Here is a 21,851-nt window from a genome sequence, read left to right as displayed (position 1 = left end):
TGCTTTGCTCATAGGTTTTCCCAATAAAGGTGCTGAGATCATATGACAGAGTAAGCCACCTATAGGAGACTTATTAATTTATATTAAAAGTAAAATGTGGAACTAAACACATTAACTGACCCAACAGCTATGTTGAAGATTTTTTTAAGTTTTTATTTCTAATTTATTTTCCCCTCAATTACTTAAAAATGGGAAGCAGGATCCAATCTCTAGTAAGTAATGCATATGAGTTCTCATCAATTAATTAGGCCGAGAGCATCAAAGAATTTTTTGTCTATGAGTTCAATAAAATTCCAATCAAGTTTACTATTGAGAAGCCACTTGGTTACATAAATGGTTTTGTACCTCTTCTAATTGTGAGTGATAAGATCATTTAAGTCTAATTTTAATTTTTAATTAATTTTATAATTCAATAGCTAACATTACCTTACATGGTCTTATGCAGTTATAGTTCTTGGAGCACTTCTCACTAAATGCCCCTAAGTATCCTGATTTAATACCACATTTTCTTATATGGGGCAGTACAAAAACTTTTTATTCTGCAGAGAAGGATAACAAATTATTTGCTACCTTAAAGGAAAGCCATGTACGTAAGGAGATTTGTCTTAAGGTTTATTTCAATTAATTCTCCTAAGATTGGGGATTTTCTAACATTAGTATAATTTTAGTGTAGACTTTTGATATCCACTCGAATATTATGCAGGGGAAGCATAAAATCTGAGTGCTGACTAACTGTCATTAAAAACCACCAAATGAAAACTCACACTTAGTCTCCTTACCAAATTTGCTTATTAACACCAAAATCTTTTTTACCCATACTCCTCATTCTCCCTTGCAAGGCTGCCCATATTCTACCCATCAAGATGCCCCTCAATCAATAGGTTAGGATTAGGATAGTGTTCAAGAGAAATTTCTTAGTGCAATTGTGAAACCTCAAAATTTGTTTATAAGAATTTTTTATCTAGAATAGGCCATGTTTATTTCTAGAGTCATAATAAGACTAACTCACAAACTGTCTTCTCCAGAACATTTGTAGTTTTTTGTTTTAGCTTCCCTAATTTTTTTTATAATTTTTTGGCACTATTGAATTTTTTTAAGAAATCGGCACTGTCGGCACAAGTGGGGTTTTTGGGACTGTTACATCTACATTTTGCAAATCAATTTCACCATAATGTTTCAAATATGACTAGCTAAATGAGAAACCAATATTCTTCTAAAAAATTGGATTTTTGGATTTAAAGACATAAAATATTTTATATTAAATTAATATTTTAATATTAAAAATTAGAATAATAATATTTTAATAAAAAATTGAATTCAAATCATCACTTTATTAAATTCCTTTTTTATATATATGGAAACATGCTTAACATATAATAGATTAAAGAAATTAGGGAGAAAGAGAAGTGAGAAAAAGATAAAATCTAATTTTTGGGAGATTTTAGGCCATTTTTGTCCGTCAACCTAGTTGGAACACAATAGAGAAAAAAGATTCATATAGCTGACCCCCGTAATGGGATAAAGGCTTGTTGTTGTTGTTGTTGTTGCCTAGTTGGGAAAATTGTTTGTCTCAAGTTAATATATATTATGCCTATCTTAATTTTCAAAAATATGCAAGTTTTAGCAAATATTTTGATTAAAAATTTTTATTCATTAGCAAAAAATGAGGATAATTTTTCATATGTAAAACTTTCACCGGATAACTTCTTATATGTTATAGATATTATGATTATGCACATTTTAAATTTTTTCTAGAAATTTTTTAACCATATTTTTGAAATTTATAGGGTTTTTATTGAATAAAAAATTATTTAGATGTTTAAAAATAGTGTTATATTATAATAAAAGTCTTAAAACATCATTTTACACAATCCCTAGTAATTTGGTAATTTAATGAAAATGTGCAAGCTTAGTTGAATTTTTTGATTTCTGCCATTATACAACATTATTAAATTTTTATACATGATCAATTACGCTTTAATTGTTATAATAAAATGAAATATGTGTATATGCGATTAAATTATTTCTATTGGGAGCTATAAAGGGCAAAAATTCTTTGAGATTCTATATGTGTCAGGAAATTATTGGGAGTTATAAGGGGTCATAATCCCTTGAGATTTTGTCTGAGACATGGATATATGATATGTTCTCGTGCCATACAGATAAATAAAGAGGGAGTCGAAAGGGGTTTGAATCCTTTGAGGTTTTGTATGGGTCTAGGAAATGTTATCTGAACTGCTATCTGCTATGAATTTCAATTTATTTATTTGTTCTATAATCTTATTTAAATAAGAGAATAACAACTATGCATTTATTACATTTATCAGTTTAGTGATTTATTTAATTTGCATTTTGATGCTTTTAAATATTCAACAAAATATTTGATAAAAGAATATTTAAAAATTTATATTTGTTTATATGGCTTACCGAACTGTTATAGCTCACTGTGGTTTTACTTCTAGTTTTCAAGATCTGAGAAGCAATAGAAGATTGAGGACTAGCAGTTTAGGATCAGATATATGGTCATAAGTATTTTGTTATTTTGATTTTTTATAGTCATGACTAATTAATTTTTCAATTATATAGCTATTATATGTAGCTATGTATGATAGTGTAGATAATTATTTTTATGAAATAAATGAAATATGGTGGATGAGTTTATTTTTAGTATTTTAATGTTTTGATAACTCTATATTCTATAGTTGATTTCTATGAATTTTGGCAAAAAATCTATAATAATTCCAAATCTAGATATTTGGATTTACATGTCACACCTCAACACGATAGGACCTACCTTGGTTGGGTTGGGTTGTAATAAGATTTTATAGTATTAGAGTAATAGTTTTGGAATTAGATCATAAAACAAAGCTATAAGAATTGATCTATAATGCTAGTGGGGTAGTTTCAAGTCTATATGAGTGTTCATTATACTTTTTTTCATGTGCATGTGCAATTAGTTACATATTTTATGTGATTATGAATCCACGAGACCCCGATATGATAGATGGATTGAGTGCTAGCCACGAAGTTCCTATAAATAGTTTACTCTGATAGTTGGTTAGTTATAATTTCACATTTTGCTACTTTGATAGCTCAGATGATGGGTGAGGCATAGAGTAGGGTTCCTATTGTTAGATTTGAAGAGGTATACATACATCTACAAATGTTTATGAGATTGAAGCCTCCAAGATTTGAGGGTACTATTGAGCCTAAAGTAGCAGAGGATTGGTTGAGGAGGCTGGAAAAGATATTTGACATTATGTAGTGTCCTCCTTAGAGGAATGTACCCTTAGAATTCTTTCTATTAGATGTTGAGGCAAAATGCTAGTGGATGGGTCAGCAGGAGGAAAAGTATTAAGGGAGATTGAACTCTCTAATTACTTTAGATGAGTTCTTTGATGTGCTTAGAGTTTGGTTTGTGTTAATTATGTATAGGTTATTAAATCTATGCAATTGTCCCAAGGCTAACCAAGAGGGGGGGGGTGAATTGATAATTTAAAAAATTTATTGGGATTTTCAATAGAAAACTGATTTTTGTATTTTTGCAAAAGTAAAATTTTCAACCATAAATACTAAAGTACAAAAAACAAAAAATTTAGAAAATAAATTGACACACATATTTATAGTGATTCAGTCCAACAAGACCTGCATCCACTCCCTGATGAGTCCCTCTTCAGGTATTGCACTATTACCAAAAGTGACACTCCTTTTTCCCCCATAGCAAGGCGAAGAAGCCTTCACCGTTTTCCTCTCTTCCACCAATATCTAGTGCGACAGAGAACTATCGTCCTTTCACACCCTCCATGTGTTAGTAGAGAACCGTCATCCTTTCACACCCTCCAAGTGTCGGTAGAGAACCGTTATCCTTTCACTCCCTCCAAGTGTCGGCAGAGAACTGAATCTTCTTCAAAAATCTTCTCTTGAATAACTAGAAAGAAGAAGAGGAAGATTAGCAACAAAAAACTAAAAAAGATTCTTACCTTTGAGTAACCTTGTGATCCCTTCACATTCCACTTGCAAGAACTCTCTCTCAAACACTCTCCCACAATCACTCTTTCACTTTCTTTTGAAAAATCATGAAGAATAACTCTTTTCACAAAAAACCATCTAGAAATTTGAAGATTTCCATTTTGAGCATATACGATCGTGCAGTACGATCACATTTTTGTACATACGAACAATTAAAAAACTATCGCATATAAATAATTATGAACTTGTATGAAAAAATTTTGTATATGATTATCATCTAGTATGAACTAAGTACATATTGTATGAAAAATTTGAAAAAATTTCAACTTTGTCAGGACAAAAAGGTACCTCATATTTTTGTACTCTAGACATCATCTGTACGAACATGAAATTATACAATAAGATCCATTCAAAAGAATTTGGCATTCATCAGGACAAAAAGATACCCTTCAAATTCATACAATGGACATCGTCTGTACAAACAAGCTATCATACAGTACGATTAGTTTAGAAAACTTTGAGATTCGTCGGGATGAAAAAGGACCCGTCCAATTCGTACTCTAGATGTCGTATGTACGAATAATAAATCATACGATATGATCAATTCAGAAAAAGCTTTGAATTCATTGGGACAAAAAGGGACCCGTTCTATTCATGCTCTGGACGTCATCTATATGAAGAACTCTTCGTACAATATGATCACTACTTAGAAAAATTTTATCCTCTCATTCGTTTAACTACTCGTAGGAGAGTATAACTGAAGAAATCATCCCATACAAGATTCCTTCATACAGTACGATTAGTTTAACAAATTTATAATTTTAATCACTCCCCATGTGTGTGTGTGCACAATTACTTAATTACAATCACACTCTCCCAGACTCAATAAAATAAAAAATACATACTCCATTTATAATGAACCCTAATCTAATCTAATTTGAAGTCTTCAATAATCTGGAGTATGATTTTCCTGAAATATTAATACACATAAACAATAGAAGCAATACATCCAAAATATGTTAGGAGAAATTGTAATTAAAATAATAATATTTAGAATCATAAAAAATATACATGATGTAAAAATATCAACAATAAAAAAACTAAGTTACAATAATCTCAACAATCTACCCCTTTTTTATGATGAAAAAATAATTATTATTTGATTTTAACATGTATACCCTAAATTTCTTATTAGCTCCCCCTAAAATAAGAAACATGTGAATATAAGAAGATTCCATGAAGAGCACACAATTTTTTTAAAAATAAATAAACACATAAAAAAGTTTAATTTTTATCCAAAACATAAATCCACAAAAACACAAAAACACAAATCACAAACAAAAAACACAAAAACACAAAAACAAATACAATTCACAAATAATATGATTACTCCCCCATTTAACAATAATAAAAAGGAAAGAAGAAAATTGAAATAAAAGATATCAAATGAGAAACCAAAATAATTGATTTTGAAAGTGATTGAAATATAGTTGTAATAACAAAATTAATTACATAAGATGAAAAAGAAAGATTCAAAAATTTTAAATTAAAGAACAACTTTAGATAAGAAAAATTTACCAACGTAATGATGCATTCTAGACAATTAGATAAAGAGGATTATTGCAAAAGTGATGAAATGAAAATTAGTTAATTTCAATTTTTAATATACAATATAATTGAAAATTAGATAGATTTGAATTAAAGACTAAACGATAGAGAAAAGAATATAAATAATTCAATTGGTGATATTACACATCTTTTTAAACATTTGTGGCATACTTTATGCATATTTTTTTATCTGGGCTAATTTTTTGCCTATTTTCAATTTGCGAATCATTGCGCATTCTTTCAATTTTTGTACACACTGTACATTTATTTTTTATATACTTCCTTTTTCTTTATTTAGTCTTTCCAAAATGAATAATCTAAAAATCAAATTTGTTTAATAACAAAAAATAAATATATTAAAAAAGAAATAAAAAATAATAAGATATCAAAATTTCAATAGTAATATTCAAATTATGTTTGCCTAAAAAGAACATGAGATTGATATGCTTAACTTGATTGAGTTGTAAGTTAACTTAAATTTTTGAAAAATTAAATTTTATAATAAAATTAATTTTGTAATGCAAGTTAATTTATAACACATTTTTAGATAAATTACAATAGCTTGATATCTTGCATCTTGCTAGTATAGATGAGTTTGAATTTAATCAAAATGCTGATCAAAATGAGTCTCTAATCGATCAAATCTCTGGACCATTTCCTGAAAGTAATTTTGATCAGGTCCCTAAGCAGGTGTAGGTTCTCCCCCTTCTTCCTTAGTATCCTCACTAGAACTCTCATTTCTCCCAAAAAGAGATTGAAAAATGGCATCGATGAAGAAGATAGGCATTTTAGTGGGAGGTCCAGGATGAATAATGTTATACTTCTTTTCCAAAATGTAAGTCACTAAGTCTCCTAGAGTAATATTTTTCTTCCTCTTATGATGAGGAAGCCCAATTTTAGAAAGGTTATGAATGTAATCCAAGATGAGTTGGGCCTCATCAATAAGTTGTCTAGTTATGATCAAATAGGTAACAGTGGATAGAAGAGGAGTCATATTTATGTTATCACTAGCCTTATGAATGATTGAAGTTCTTTCCACAAGCTGGATGACCCAGGTATTTTGGTTCAAAGTGTATACTCTTGCTAAGTGATAAACTTGTGTTACACCTCCAAAAGTTTTATTGATCTTAGACATATCATAATCATATTTAGAGGTCAAAATGTGTGCTCTAGTCCCACGAGTCCTTAAGTAAAGAAAACTTCCTATATCTTCCTTAGTGATTTCCAAATGCTATTTTTTGACAAATGAAGTTATCCTAGTTTCATCATCACTAAACCTCATATTTGTTAGGAAATAGTGAAAAGTATCTATGTGGTAAGCGTAGATCAAGGTTAAAATGAAAGAGAACTGGGTTGAAGAAAAAAAGAGGTATAACTTAAAAATGGATTTCATCTTGAATGAGGAGTCTTAAAGGAGTGATTTTGATGGCTATATACTTATAAAAAGATTGCTCATTATCTCTATATAAGAAGTTCTCATCCCCACCCATGGATGATGATCCCTTAGTAACTTGAGAGCGCTTGCTAGAACTTACCATTCCTAGGTTGGAGCCTTTAGAAGGATTCAAGAAGGGTTTGGAAGTGAAAGAAAATGAATTCAATAGCCCTCTTATTTAAAGAAAAATGACCCATTGTATAGTATGAAAATGGATTTGTACGTACGATCTTGAGATCATGCGAGACAAAAAAAAATTCATATTGATAAATGATAACGACCAAAATAAAACAACTTTTTATAAACACATAATTTATGAGGCATCCTTTCATACAGACTTTTTGACCATATGATCATACAGACAAACAAGTGTTCATCCAGGATGATCAGTTATTTAAGATCATTTTAATGATGGTTTGGTTCATCCCCCATAGAAAATGACACGTGGATCATATAGATGAAATTTGATTTTGTACGTATGATCAGTTATAATAACTGATTTTACCCGGATAACTATTTTCATGCGTTTAGACAAATCTATAAAGATCGTACAGGATGATGACGTTATCGTAAAGTACGATCTATGTGAAAAAATCAAAATTTTATGTATTCAACTCTCAAAACAATCATAGACATTCTACATAATTCATATAATATGAAAATAATTTTTTACAATATGAATAAAACACTGAGAAAATACATCATGAAAAACTTTTGATAAGGGATACATGTCCAAATCAAACGAAACATAAAAACAAAAATGAAAATAAAAAACACACACAAATAAAAACATTAACAAATAAAAACTTTAAAATTAAATCAAAACACACTACACAATTCATATTGCTGGAATCCAAGAATGGAGGCTAGGTTACACTAGGAGATTATACTGAAAGTTCGTTAGGGATGTTAAGCCCTTGTGAACTAGCCCAAAGCTAACCAAGAGGGGGGGGGGGTGAATTAGTATTTTAAAAATTTCTCAATAAAAAATTCAAGAGGGGGGGGGGTGAATTAGTATTTTAAAAATTTCTCAATAAAAAATACAATCTTAAACCAAACTAAAATTCACCATAAGAAAATCGAAGTGTGGAAATTAAATGCAGAAAATTAGTAAGAAGAAACACTCAAACATTTATAGTAGTTTGGTCAACTTCACCTACGTCCACTCCCCGGAGCCTCTCCTTCGGGTATTACACTAAACTCAGTGACTTTCCTTTTGCTCCCACAGAAAAGCAGAGAGGCCTGTACAAAACTCCTTTTCACTGACACCGATGAGGCAGAGAACCCAACTCCTTTTACTTCCTCTTGAAGGAGGTAGAGAACCCTACTCCTTTTACTTGCTCCTGAAGTAGACATAGATCCTGATCAATTGCTGAAGTAGACATCTCTAAAACTACCAAGGAATAAGGGATGATGACCAGAGAAGACAACTAAGATCCTCTTCTCTCTCTCACTTACTCTCCCTCTCCACTTGACTCTCTCAGGTCAAGACAGTAGCAAAAGATATAATCTTGGGTAAATAAGAGGTCTTAAATGGAAGAGCTCCAAATTTACTCTTAATTACAACAAACTGACTTTATCGTCTAAGACGATCGAAGGATCATCTTATACGATTAGTTCAAATTGTTGAGTATTGTCCAGAGCATTACCCTGAATGTATGTCTAGATGATAGAAAAGTAAATTGATCATCCAAGATGATTTCATGATCATCTCAGATGATTAGTTTAAAATGAAAAATATCGTCCAGCACATCGCCCTGATTGCATGCTGGACGATGAAAAAAATAACTGATCATCCAAGATGATTTGGGATCATCCTAGATGATTAGTGCAAAAATAATACACGTCATCCAGAATATCGTTATGGTTATCCAGGAAGAAACTATTATTTGTTTAACTGATCGTCCCGGATAATCTTGCGATCATCCAGGACGATATGATCGTGCAATCAAACCTTAATTGCATTCTTTAATTACCACACTAATTTAGGTATAATTACACTACATCATCTAGGATGATATCCTGGATGATGTATAAAAATAAAACATGCCTAAACAGATCTGGTGGCTAGTTTTTTTTCTAATTTGAGCCTATAGTCTCGGATGATGCTAATATCATCTAGGACAGTTTGCTTAATTATATTTTCCTTAATTAGGATGCCCTAATTAGGGTTTCTATTTTTAATTGATCATCCTAGATGATTTGGGATCATCTCAAATGATGCGATAATAAAAAAAACCTCTAAAAATAGATAGAATTTCTTCCTCGAGTGTGTGTGCAAGGTTACTTAGCATCAGGACCCACATCGATACAATTGACTCAGGAAAAGGTGAAAGATACTTGACATATATTATAAAGTGACTTAGTCCTAATCTACCCAATCTTGAGCTGATTTGATTTGTAATTCGATCTTGTGGATCTGAAATGTTAGTAGACAAGACAGTCGTAGAAAAAAATAGAAGTGTTAGAATAATTTGCTATCATCAAAATTATAATTCCTTAATCCAGATTCATAACAATCTCCCACTTTTTGATGATGGTAAATAATCAAAACTAAATGAAATATGAACAGAAGTAGAATAGTACGACAAAGCAACTCAAACACTGTCCACTGCTCCCCCCTTTTTTTATGGAATGCATGTAGCAAAATTTTATTAAAAAAAAGGAAAGTACAAAAGAAACTAATTGATTGTTTCACAATCACAATCCTCCTTGAGTTATGAGATAAATCTAGGAGGAACCTTATTACAACTGAGTTTATCCCAAAAGAAATCTAAGAAGCAAGCATAATTAGCACAATAATATGCTAATTTATTACTATTTCTATGGACATAGTTGAAGAGAACCTGATTGAACTCTGAAATAAAGGAGAAGTCCAAATTGCCAAGGTCATCATCAAATCCTGCTTGCCTATTATAGATTTTATTGAAAAAATCCATAATATTTTTATTGTCACCTTCTATAATGATTCCATTGTAATCATATCTCTCTTGGAGCATAAAATCTTTTATTGATAAGATGGCATTCATTTCCATTTGTACTGGATCCCAATGCTTATGTTTAATGCCAAATGCACAAAGAAGCCTTCCTCTATGATCACGGAGTACACTGCCAATTCCAGCATTATAATTGCTTCTAACCGAGGCACTACTCCCCCTTTTGACATCACAAAAAGGAGGAGAAAACCAGAAAAGAAAAGTAGAACATAATAAAATGAAAATGAAAAAGTCAAGAAGAACAAAAGAACATTTTTTTTAATCAAGGCATGAATATGATAAATTCTCCATGTGATTGAATTAAAAATTGATAAAAATCAATGAGTTAACATCGCCGAAATCCAAAAAATAGTAGAATAGACGATCGTGTTACTCGAACTTCTCTCGGGGCAAACCATCTTTTGAAAATAAAGATCTAACTCTAAAAAACAAATTGAATAAGAAAAGAAGATCTGTTTAAAACTTGGTTCAAAAAAATATCTTATAGAATAATATACCAAAGTAATTACTCTCAATCATAAAATTCATACTCGGGCCTTCGAAAATATCAAGTGACACATGAATTCTTCTAAGATTTAAAGGTTTGAAAGAAAATGAAGCTTGCCTTTTTGTGGGCTCATTTTATGCCTGTTGTCAATTATTTAGCTTATTTTAAGCATCTTTTGATTTTTTTGATATACTTTGTGTATCTTTCAATTTTTTGGTGATCATTGCGCCTTTTCAATTTTTCTTCTTTTTTGGCTCATTTTATGCCCTTGGCATTTTCTGCAAGCCAAATCCCTTTCAAAACTCTTAAATACTCTTAGTTGGGAGTATATCTTCTAGATATTAGAGAAGAAAAACTTACTTTGTTATATAGTAAAGAATAAATCATAAAATATAATCAAATGCATATGATAAATGCAATGACAAGATTACAAAAAATTGAAAGTAATATAAAAACTTTGAACATTATATGAATAAGATAAATTACTGTAGTAAGATAAAAAAGAACTTATATTAATTTGAGATAGACTTTTATTTAGAAAGAAAATTACATCCTTAAAAGAGGTTAGAGGAAGCGTAACAATCAATGATGTTTCTCCCTTTAACTTATTTAGGAATGTCAAACATTGACTACAAAATTTTAAAAGTAAAAATAAGGCATAAAATATCATTTCAACAGTTACCACAAAGAAAAATAAGAAAAACTAAAACAACAAAAAAGAAAAATATGAAAAATAATAGAAGGTAAAAAGTGACACAAACAAGTCTGAAATAAATAAAAGAGTAAAAAAACAAAAACAAGCAATAACACATAAAATTCAGAATTCAGTAAATATCAAGTTTATGCATTTATATCAATTACACCTAATCTGATCCTTAAGATGTTGAAAGTGTCAAAAGTCAAAAGTTTAGTAAAGATGTCAACCAGTTGATTCTCAGTTGTCACATAGCGTAACTCAATGTCTCCTTTAGTCACATGGTCTCTGATAAAGTGATGTCTTATGTCAATATATTTAGTCCTTGAATGTTGGATAGGATTCTTAAAGGTGCAAATGGTACTAGTGTTGTCACAAAAGACTAAAATTATTCCTACAGGTAATTCTAAATCTAGAATTGTTGCTTCAGCGAAAGGACTTGGGCCACACTTCCTAAGGCAATGTACTCAGCTTTAGTAGTGAAAAGTGCCACATAGTTTTATTTTCTACTAGACCAAGAGACCAAGAACAATCCTAAGAATTAATAAGTAATAGAAGTGCTCTTTCTATCCACCCTACATCTTGCAAAATTAGAATTAGAATATCCAATAAACTCAAATAAAGTACTGTACATAGGATATAAGATTCCTAAGTTTTGAGTCCCTAAAGGATATCTAAGAATTTTCTTACTACAGTTAGATAGGATTCTTTAAAATCAGCTTGAAATCTAGCACAAAGATAAATACTAAATATAATATCAGGTTAGCTAGCAGTCAAGTAGAGTTGTGATCCAATCATTCATCTATACTTCTTTTGATCAACAGATTTTCCATCTGAGTCCTTATCCAACTGAATATGGGAGGTCATGGGCATATTTTTTGGCTTGGCTTTATCCATTTCATATTTCTTCAAGATTTGTTTAATATACTTTGATTCATTTAGAAATGTTTCATCATCCAATTATATTATGCTAAATCCCAAAACGTAGGACAACTCTTCCATCAAACTCATCTCAAATTCCTTATTCATTATTTTAGAAAAGTTATCACATAACCTTTTCTCAGAAGATCCAAAAAGTATATCATCAATATAGATTTGAATAATGAGTAACTCATCTCCTACTTTCCTCAGAAAAAGGGTGGTGTCTACACTCCCCTTAACAAACTCCCTCTTTAGTAAGAATGTGCAAAGCCACTCATACTAAGCTATGGGTGCCCATTTTAGTCCATATAAGACCTTTTTTTAATTTGTTAACATGATTCAAAAATTGGAAACTCCCAAAATCTATTGGTTACTCTACAAACACATCCTCTTTTATTACCCCATTTAAAAAGGAACTCTTGAAAGCCATTTGAAAAAGCTTAAATTCTTTATAACAGGCAAAGGCTAGTAGCATTATAATGGCTTCCAATCTAGCTACAGGGGCAAAGGACTCCTCATAATCAATCCCTTATATTTGGTTGTACCCCTTAGCTACTAATCTTGCCCTATTCCTAACCACCACACCAGAATCATTCATCTTATTCTTAAAGACCCATTTGATTCTAACTATACTTTATCCTTTTAGTCCTTCTACAAGCTCCCAAACATCATTCCTAACAAATTGATTTAATTCCTCTTGCATGGCTAAGATTGAAAACTCATCAGATAGGGTTTGGTTGATGTTGGTGGATTCAGTCTTTGAGATAAAGGTAGAGTGGTTCACTTTCTTCCTAAGTCCATGCCTAATTCTTATACCTTCAGAAGAGTTTCTTCAGATTAGTTCTTTAGGATGACTTGAAGAATATCTCTAATATCTAGGAAAAGCATGTGTAGGTTCTACACTTTCCTCCAGATTTGCATTTTCTACTTCTTGGGTAATCTCACCTATTCCTTTAATGTTTTAGGGCTCTACCCTCTTCTCCAAATTTCTAACTCCTTAGGTAATCTTTCTAACTTCATCTTCATCCCCAACTTTAGACTTCTTAGGATTAGATTCATCAAACAATACATGAGTAGTCTCCTCCACCACCAATATCCTCTTATTAAGCGCCCTAATGGATTTCCCCAAACTTGAATATCCTAAAAACACTCTATCAAATTTTGGGTCAAATTTTCCTAAGTGTGACTTTCCATTATTAAGAATAAAAATGTTATAGCTAAAGACATGGAGGTGGGAAAGGTTGGGTGTCCTACCCTTAATAATCTCATAGGGTGTATTATCTAGTTTGGCTCTAACATTCACCTTATTTAACACATAACAAGCTGTGTTTATCGCTTCATCCCAAAAGTATTTTAGAAGTGAGTACTCAGTAAGCATGGCTCTAGTGGCCTCAAATAGGGTCTTGTTCTTCCTTTCAGCTACCCTACTAAGGGGTCCTATGAGCTGAGAAGTTGTGACTAATCCCTTTATCTTCATAAAAGTCTTTGAATCTCTCATTTTCAAACTCTCCACCATGGTCACTATGGATGGTCAATATCTCACAACCTAGCATTTTATGAATCCAAGTGAAGAAGGATCTAAACGCATCAAAAGACTCACTCTTATGTGACAAAAAAATTAATCTAATAGATTATTGAGTAATCATCGATAAACACAAATACATAGGCTTTTCCCCCTATGATAGTAGTACTAATGGGTCCAAACAAATCTATGTGAAGGTCTAATAGTCTAGAGATACTAATGTCCTTAATAGAATGGAAAGAGGATTAGTCTTTCTTCTTTAGTTGGCAGGCATCACACATGTGGTCTTTAGTGAACTTAAGCTTAGGGACACCTCTAATTAGGTCTTTTTGGGTCACTCTTCTAAGGGTTTTCATATTGGTATAACATAACCTCTTGTGCCACAACCACGACTTATCAGTAATAAATTTTTAAGCAAAATGAAGTAGTGCATTCAATGTTATTTAAATCGAGCATATAAACATTATTGATCCGCTTTCCCTACAAAAAAGTATTATTATTCAAACTAATAATGCATGTATTTGCAAAAAAAATTATGATGAAGCCCTTATCGCATAGCTGACAGATGCTTAGCAAGTTGTGTTTCAATCCATCTACAAGCAAAATATTTTCAATCAAAATTTTCTTAGAGTTTTTGATTATAACTGTGCAACAAATTCCTAGCGATGTTATCTCTAAGAGTGGCCTTGCCTCTAGCCCTGGCCTCCAACAAAATGAATTGGTTGGTATCTATAGTTATGTTCTGTGAGCATCCGCAATCCAAGTACCACATGCTCTCAAGAGGCATTTTATGAGAGCAAGCCTACAAATTTTATCAAATGTCAAATTTAGGAACCCAAATAAGTTTGGGTCCCTTTTTATGGAAAGAAGAATACAATGCATGTGTGTTATGCTGTGAATCATGCAGTTTGGGTCTCCACACCCAATGTGTACTATGGTGAATAGTGCAAGTGTATAAGATATGTCCTAACATGCCACATGAAAAATATCTAACTCTAGAAAAAGGGTTTACTAATTTACTCGGGTGGTGATAGTTCTTCTTAAAGTTATGTGATGCATGTAATGTTGGTTTTTAATTTTCAAATGCTTTGAGTTTTTCTAAATTTTTAAACTCTTTTTATAACTTAATATGAGATGACTTTAAGGAATCATGTGCATCCGATAATTCAATTTGCTTTTTGTTTAATGCATCAAACTCATCAAGTAAAGACATGTGATGTCTATCAAGTGTGGAGTGATCTTTAAAAATAACTTCATGCTCTTTTTGAAAATTTAAAAGTTCTAATTTCAAAATAGCATGCAAATTCTTAAGTTTCTTATAGATGCAAGAATTTTCTCAAAAACTTCAAGAAATTGATCATAGGTTAGTTCAGTTACCTCATATGGGTCAAACTAACCAAGATGATCATTTGCCATCAATCACAAGTTTGTAGTCTCCTCTTCAGTTTCAATCTTAGAGGAGTTAGATACACAATCCGCCCAAAATGGATTTTGGAACCGCTTCTTATCCTTATCCTTTATGAACTTGGGTTTCTCCTCACCCTTTTGTTTGCTTGGGTGAGCCTTAAGTATAGGACAATCAGCTTTGACATGTCCAGACTTCTTGAATTCAAAGCAAACCATATTAGAAGAACTTTAAAAAATTTTTCTACCATTACCTTTGTTCTATTTCTGATGGTGCTGGTGATTCTTCCTTAGAAAGTTTTTAAATTGCCTAGTGGTTAAGACAACATTATCACTTTCAGACCCAAAAGAATAAGTGTTCGTGTCATTGGCCTTCAGCGTAATAATTTTATCATTCTTTTTCTCACCTGCATCAAGTTGTCTTTGGTTTAACCCTTTCTCGTAAGTAATGAGTGATCCAAGTAAGTTATCAATAGAATAAGTATTCAAATCCTTAGATTCAATAATTATAGTAATCTTTGCATCAAAGGAAGAAGGCAAGCATCTCAAAATTTTATTCACTTTTTCATAGTTGTTAGCTCTCTTCCTAAGGCATATAATGATGTGATAATTTGAGTAAACCTAGCATACATTTTAGAAATTGATTTAGTAGGTTTCATATGAAAAAGTTCATAGTAATGCAATAAAATATTCAACCTAAATTACTTAACTTCACTGGTTCCTTTACAAGTGATACACAATCTATCCCAAATTTTTTTACGAGTAGCACAAGTTGAAACATGCATGTAATCTTTTAATTTTAAAGCACAGAAAAAATAGTTCAACCATTTTGCATTAAGTTGTGCTAAATCCCTATCATCAAAAGTCTATTCTGTAAAATGAAGTTCAGTTTTAATGCCATTAATTTCACATGATGTGGTGAATAACCTTGTTTAACAAGCATCCACTTACGATAGCCAATCAATTATAAAAATTTAGACAAGCTAGTTTTCCAAAAATCAAAAGGTATGTTATCAAATAAAGGGGATCGGGTAATAGAATACCCTTTCGTAGTATTATAATTAACGGTGTTAGCAGGAATCAAAATTCAAAAGTTTTCAAAAACTCGATTTTATGAATCCTGCTCTAATACCAGTTGAAAGTTTGTTAGGGATATTAAGCCTTTGTGAACTAGCCCCAAAACTAATCAAGAGGGGTGTGAACTTTTATTTTAAAAATTTGTTAAAAAACACAATCTTAAACCAAACCAAAATTCACCATAAGAAAATCGAAGTGCGAAAATTAAATGTAGAAAAATAATAAGAAGGAGTACACATAAATTTATAGTGGTTCGGTAAACTTGACCTACATCCACTCCCCGGAGTCTCTCCTCTAGGTATTGCACTAAAATCAGTGACCTTTTGCTCCCATAATAAGGTGGAGAAGCTAGTATAAACCTCCTTTTCCATGACACTAGTGAGACATAGAACCAAACTCCTTTTGCTTCCTCTTGAAGTAGGTAGAGAACCCAACTCCTTTTTCTTCCTCCTGAAGTAGACAAAGAACCTGATTAATTGCTAAAGTATACCTCTCTAGAATGACCAAGCAACAAGGGATGATGATCAAAGAAGATGACTCAGATCCTTACTTTGAGGAACCTTTATGAAACCCCTCATAAACTTTCCCTCATAAGATCCTCTCTCGCTCCATTACTCTCCCTCTCCTCTTGGCTCTCTCAGGTTAAGACAACAGCAATAGATACAATCTTGGGTAAGTAAGAGGTCTTATATAGAAGATCTCTAAATTTACACTTAATTGTAACAAACCATCTTTATCGTACAAGACGATCAAAGGATCATCCCGTATAATTATTTTAAATTATTGAGTATCATCCAGAACATCGCCTTGAATGCATGTATGGATGATGGAAAATTAAACTAATTATCAATGATTATTTCATGATCATCCCGGATGATTAGTTCAAAACAACAAATATCATCCATCACATCGCCCTGATTGCATATTTGGATGATGGATGTTGCGTATATGATTTTCAAAAATAGAATTTTGATGATTGCAAATACTTTTATTTTACTACAACTGGCTTGCCAACTAATATTTCAGGTCCACATGATCAAGATTGTAATTTGAACCAGCTCAAGATTGGGTAGATTAGGTCTGAGTCAGTTTGTAATATATTTTTTTCCCTTTCTTGAGTAAATTGTAATCTTTGTGGTGCCAGATACTAAGTATCCCTGCACACACACACTTGGGTCAATTTTTTCTGTATGACTTAGAGTTTTCTAATTTTTAAAACATCATCTGAGATGATCCCAAAATCATCCTGGACGATCGATTAAAAATAGAATTATTAATTAGGGCATCCTGGTTAAGGCAATCGTCATTAAGCAGATCGTCCTTGACGATATTTGTATAGGCTAGGATGATAGGCTCAAATCAGAAAGAATCAGCAGCCAGATCTATTTAGAAAGTTTTAATTTTTAAATATTATCTAGGATATTATCCTGGACGATGGGGTTCAATTATGCCTAAATTGATCTAGTGATTAAGGAAAGTAATTAAGATTGATTGATTCGATCATATCATCCTGGACAATCGCTGGATTGGCTAGGCCTATCAGTTCAAAAATATTGATTGCTCCTGGATGACAAATATCGTATACTATCTATTCAGAGCGATGTTCTGGATGATTTTGCTCTTATTTGAACTAATCGGCCAGGACGATCACATGATCGGCCTGGATGATCAAGTCATTTTATTTTCATCTAGACTCCCATCCAAAGTGATGTTCAGGATGATATTCCCTAATTTGTACTAATCGTACAAGATGATATATTATTATCCTAGACGAAAGGAACAAAAAATCTTCTAATCTTTCATAGTCGTCTAGGCTGATTGAACTGATCGTACAGTATGATAGAAATATTATCCTGGACGATAAAGTCAGTTCCTGAAAATCTATATAAAGGACTCATTTTTTTTAAGCAAAAAGGATCCTTTGCTGCTGGCATGACCTGGAGAGCCTAAAGGAGAGGGAGTAACTTGTGAGGGGTTTCATAAGGATTGCTCCAAGAAAGGTTCCAAGGCATCTTTTTCGATCACCGTTCCTCATTCTTGGAGGCTCAAGGGAGAACTTCTTTAACAATTAATTGAGCTTCTCTGCCTGCTTTAGGAGGAAGCAAAAGGAGTTGGATCTCTGCCCGCTTCAGGAGGAAGCAAAAGGAGTCGGTTCTCTGCCTCACCGGAGTTGGTGAAAGGGAGTTTTTGTAAAGGCTTCTCTGCCTAGCTGTGGGGGCTAAAGGAGGATACTAAGTTAGTGCAATACTCGAAGGGTTCCTCTGAGGAGTGGATGTAGGTCAAGGTTTGACTGAACCACTACAAATCCGGTGTGTTCTTTATTTATTTTTACTTACGCATTTAATTTCCACACTCATTATTTTTTGTGGTGGATTATGTTTTGGTTTAAGTTCATGGTTTAATCAAAAAGTTTTTACCCCCCCTCTTGGTTAGCCTCGTGACTAGTTCATAAGGGCTTAACATCCCTATCAAACTTTCAAGTGGTATTAGAGCGGGATTCATAAAAATAAGTTTTTAAAAGTTTTTTGAATTTTGATTTATGGCTAATTTTGATAATTATAATAATGTGGAAGGGTATTCTATTACCCGACCACCTTTATTAGATAATATTCTATTTGATTTTTGGAAAACTCGCATGTCAATATTTTTACAATCTACCGATTATCGCATGTGGATGCTTGTTAAAGAAGACTATTCTCCACCTTCTCGTGAACTTAATGGCATTATAACTAAAATTACTTTTACTGAATGGACTTTTGATGAAAGAGATTTAGCACTACTTAATGCAAAATGCTTGAACTATTTTTTTAGGCTTTGAAATCTGAAGATTATATGTGTGTTTTAAATTGTGCTACTAGTAAAGAGATTTTGGATCGATTATCCATTACTTACAAAGGAACAAATGAAGTCAAGCAATCATAATTAAATATTTTATTGCATGATTATAAACTTTTTCATATGAAACCTTCTGAATCAATTTCTGATATATATACAAGGTTTACTCAAATCATTACCTCCTTACTTACCTTAGGAAGATAACTCACTAATTATGAAAAAGTGAACAAAATTTTAAGATGCTTGCCTTCTTCTTTTGATGCCAAAATTATTGCAATTACCAAATCTAAATATTTAAATACTTATTCGATCAATAACTTACTTGGTTCACTCATTGATTATGAACAAGGGGTGAACTAATGAAATCTTGATGCATGTGAAAAGAAGAAGGAGAAAATTATGGCACTAAAGGCCAACAACACGAACACTAATTTTTTTGATTTGAGAATGATAATGTTACCTTCATCACTAGGTAATTCAAAAGGTTTTTAAGAAAGAATCAAAGAGACCATCAGAAGTGGAAAAAGGTAAGTATAGCAAAAATTATAAAAGTTCCATTGATGTTGTTTGCTTTGAATGCAAGAACCCTGGACATGTTAAAGCTGATTGTCCTACTCTTAAGGAGCAACCAAAAAGTTTTTAAAATACTAATTCACCCCCCTCCCCTCTTGGTTAGCCTCGAGACTAGTTAATAAGGGCTTAACTTCCCTAATGAACTTTCAATGGAAAAAATAACTAATCATCCAGGATGATTTGGGATCATCCCGGACGATTATTGCAAAAATAATACACATCATCCAGAACATTATTCTGGTCATCTATGAAGAAACTAAGGTTTATTTAACTGATCATCTTAGATGATCCTACGATTTTTCAGGATGATATGATTATGCAATCAAACCTAAATTGCTTTTCTTAATTACCATTTAGAAATAATTATACTTCATCATCAAGGATGATGTCATAGATGATGTCCAAAAATAAAACATGCCTAAACAGATCTGGCGACTATTTTTTTTATTTGAGCCTATCATCCCAGATGATACTAATATCTTCAAGGACAATTTGCTTAATTACGGTTGCATTAACCAGGCTGCCCTAGTTAAGGCTTTTATTTTTAATTGATTGTCCAGGACAATTTGGGATCATCTCAGATAATGTGATAAAAAATTTAAAAACTCTAAAAATAAATAGAATTTCTCCATCGAGTGTGTGTGTGTAAGGTTACTTAGCATCATGACCCCCATCAATACAATTGACTCAAGAAAAGGTAAACAATACTCTATGTATATTACAAACTGACTCAGTCCTCATCTACCCAATATTGAACTGGTTTGATTTACAATTTAATCTTATAGACCTAAAATATTTGTAGTCAAGATAGTCGTAGAAAAAATAGAAGTGTCAGAACAGTTTGCTATTATCAAAATTATAATTCTTGAATCAAGATTCGTAGCATATACCACTAGGAAAGTGGTTGGCATAGGTATGATTGGACTTAATAATTTTTTCATTGCTAATGTTTTACTTGTAGAAGGCTTAAAGCATAATTTATTAAGTATTAGCCAACTTTGTAATAAGAGTTATAACATTAAATTTTTTTCCACTAGTTGCATATTAAGCCAAAATAGAAATGATGTATTACATGTAAATAGGGTAAATAATATTTATATGCTAGATTTAAACTATATTAAAACTCGTAATATTTTTTATTTAAAAATAATTTCTAATGAATCATGGTTATGACATAGGAGACTTTGTCATGCTAGCTTGAAAAATCTTAGAAACATTACCCAAAAAAGACTTGTTAGAGGTATACCAAAACTAGACTTTACTAAGGATCACCTTTATGATGCATATTAATTAGGAAAATAGGTAAAGTCCTCATTTAATTTCACTAAGAATCTTAGAACTAGTAAATCATTGGAGATTATTCATATGGTTTTTTTTTGGACCAGTTAGCTTTGTAAGTCTAGGAGGGAAGGTATATGGATTTGTGATTGTAATTAATTTCTAGAGATTCACATGAGTTAAATTTTTATTTTATAAGAGTTAATCATTTGAGAAATAAAGAATCTTTTCAACTTGGATTTAGAAGAAACTAGGATGTGAAATTTTAATAATTCAAAGTGATCATGGAGGTGAATTTAAAAAAGAAAATTTTGAGGATTTTTGTAAAGAACATTGAATTGATCATACTCTAGACTTTGTATGTACAAATAATAAATCATGTAGTATAATCAGTTCAGAAAAAGCTTTGAATTTATTGGGATGAAAAGGGACCCGTTCTTTTCATACTAGACGTCGTATGTACGAAGATCTCTTCATACTATACGATTAGTGCTTAGAAAAATTTTCTCTTCTTATTCGTTTAACTGCTCGTAGGAGAGTATAACTGAACAAATCATCTTGTATGAAATTCCTTCGTATAGTTTGATTAGTTTAACAAATTTAAAATTTTAATCACTCCCCAAGTGTGTTTGTGTATAGTTACTCAATTACAATCACACTATCTTAGATTCAATAAAATGAAAGACACATACTCCATTTATAATGAACCCTAATCTAATTTGATTTGAAGTCTTCAATAATCTGAAGTAAGATTTCCTTGAAATGTTACTACACACAAATAATAGAAGCAATACATCCAAAATATGTTAAGAGAAATTATAATTAAAATAATAATATTTAGAATCATCAAAAACATATATATTGCAAGAATATCAACAATAAAAAAACTAAGTTATACCAATCTCAATAGTTTGCACCACCTTCTGCATGATAGCAAATCCCTATGTGTAATTTGAGTTTTTCACTCTTCCTCTTGTCTCTCTAGATTGCTTGTGAGAAGATCTTTAAAGAAGATTCAATTCTCTGTCGACACTTAGAGGGTGTGAAAGGAC

Source organism: Dendrobium catenatum, unplaced genomic scaffold, assembly GCF_001605985.2.
Source record: "Dendrobium catenatum unplaced genomic scaffold, ASM160598v2 fragScaff_scaffold_456, whole genome shotgun sequence".
NCBI classification, from domain to species: Eukaryota; Viridiplantae; Streptophyta; class Magnoliopsida; order Asparagales; family Orchidaceae; genus Dendrobium; species Dendrobium catenatum.
This window is presented reverse-complemented; position numbering follows the sequence as displayed.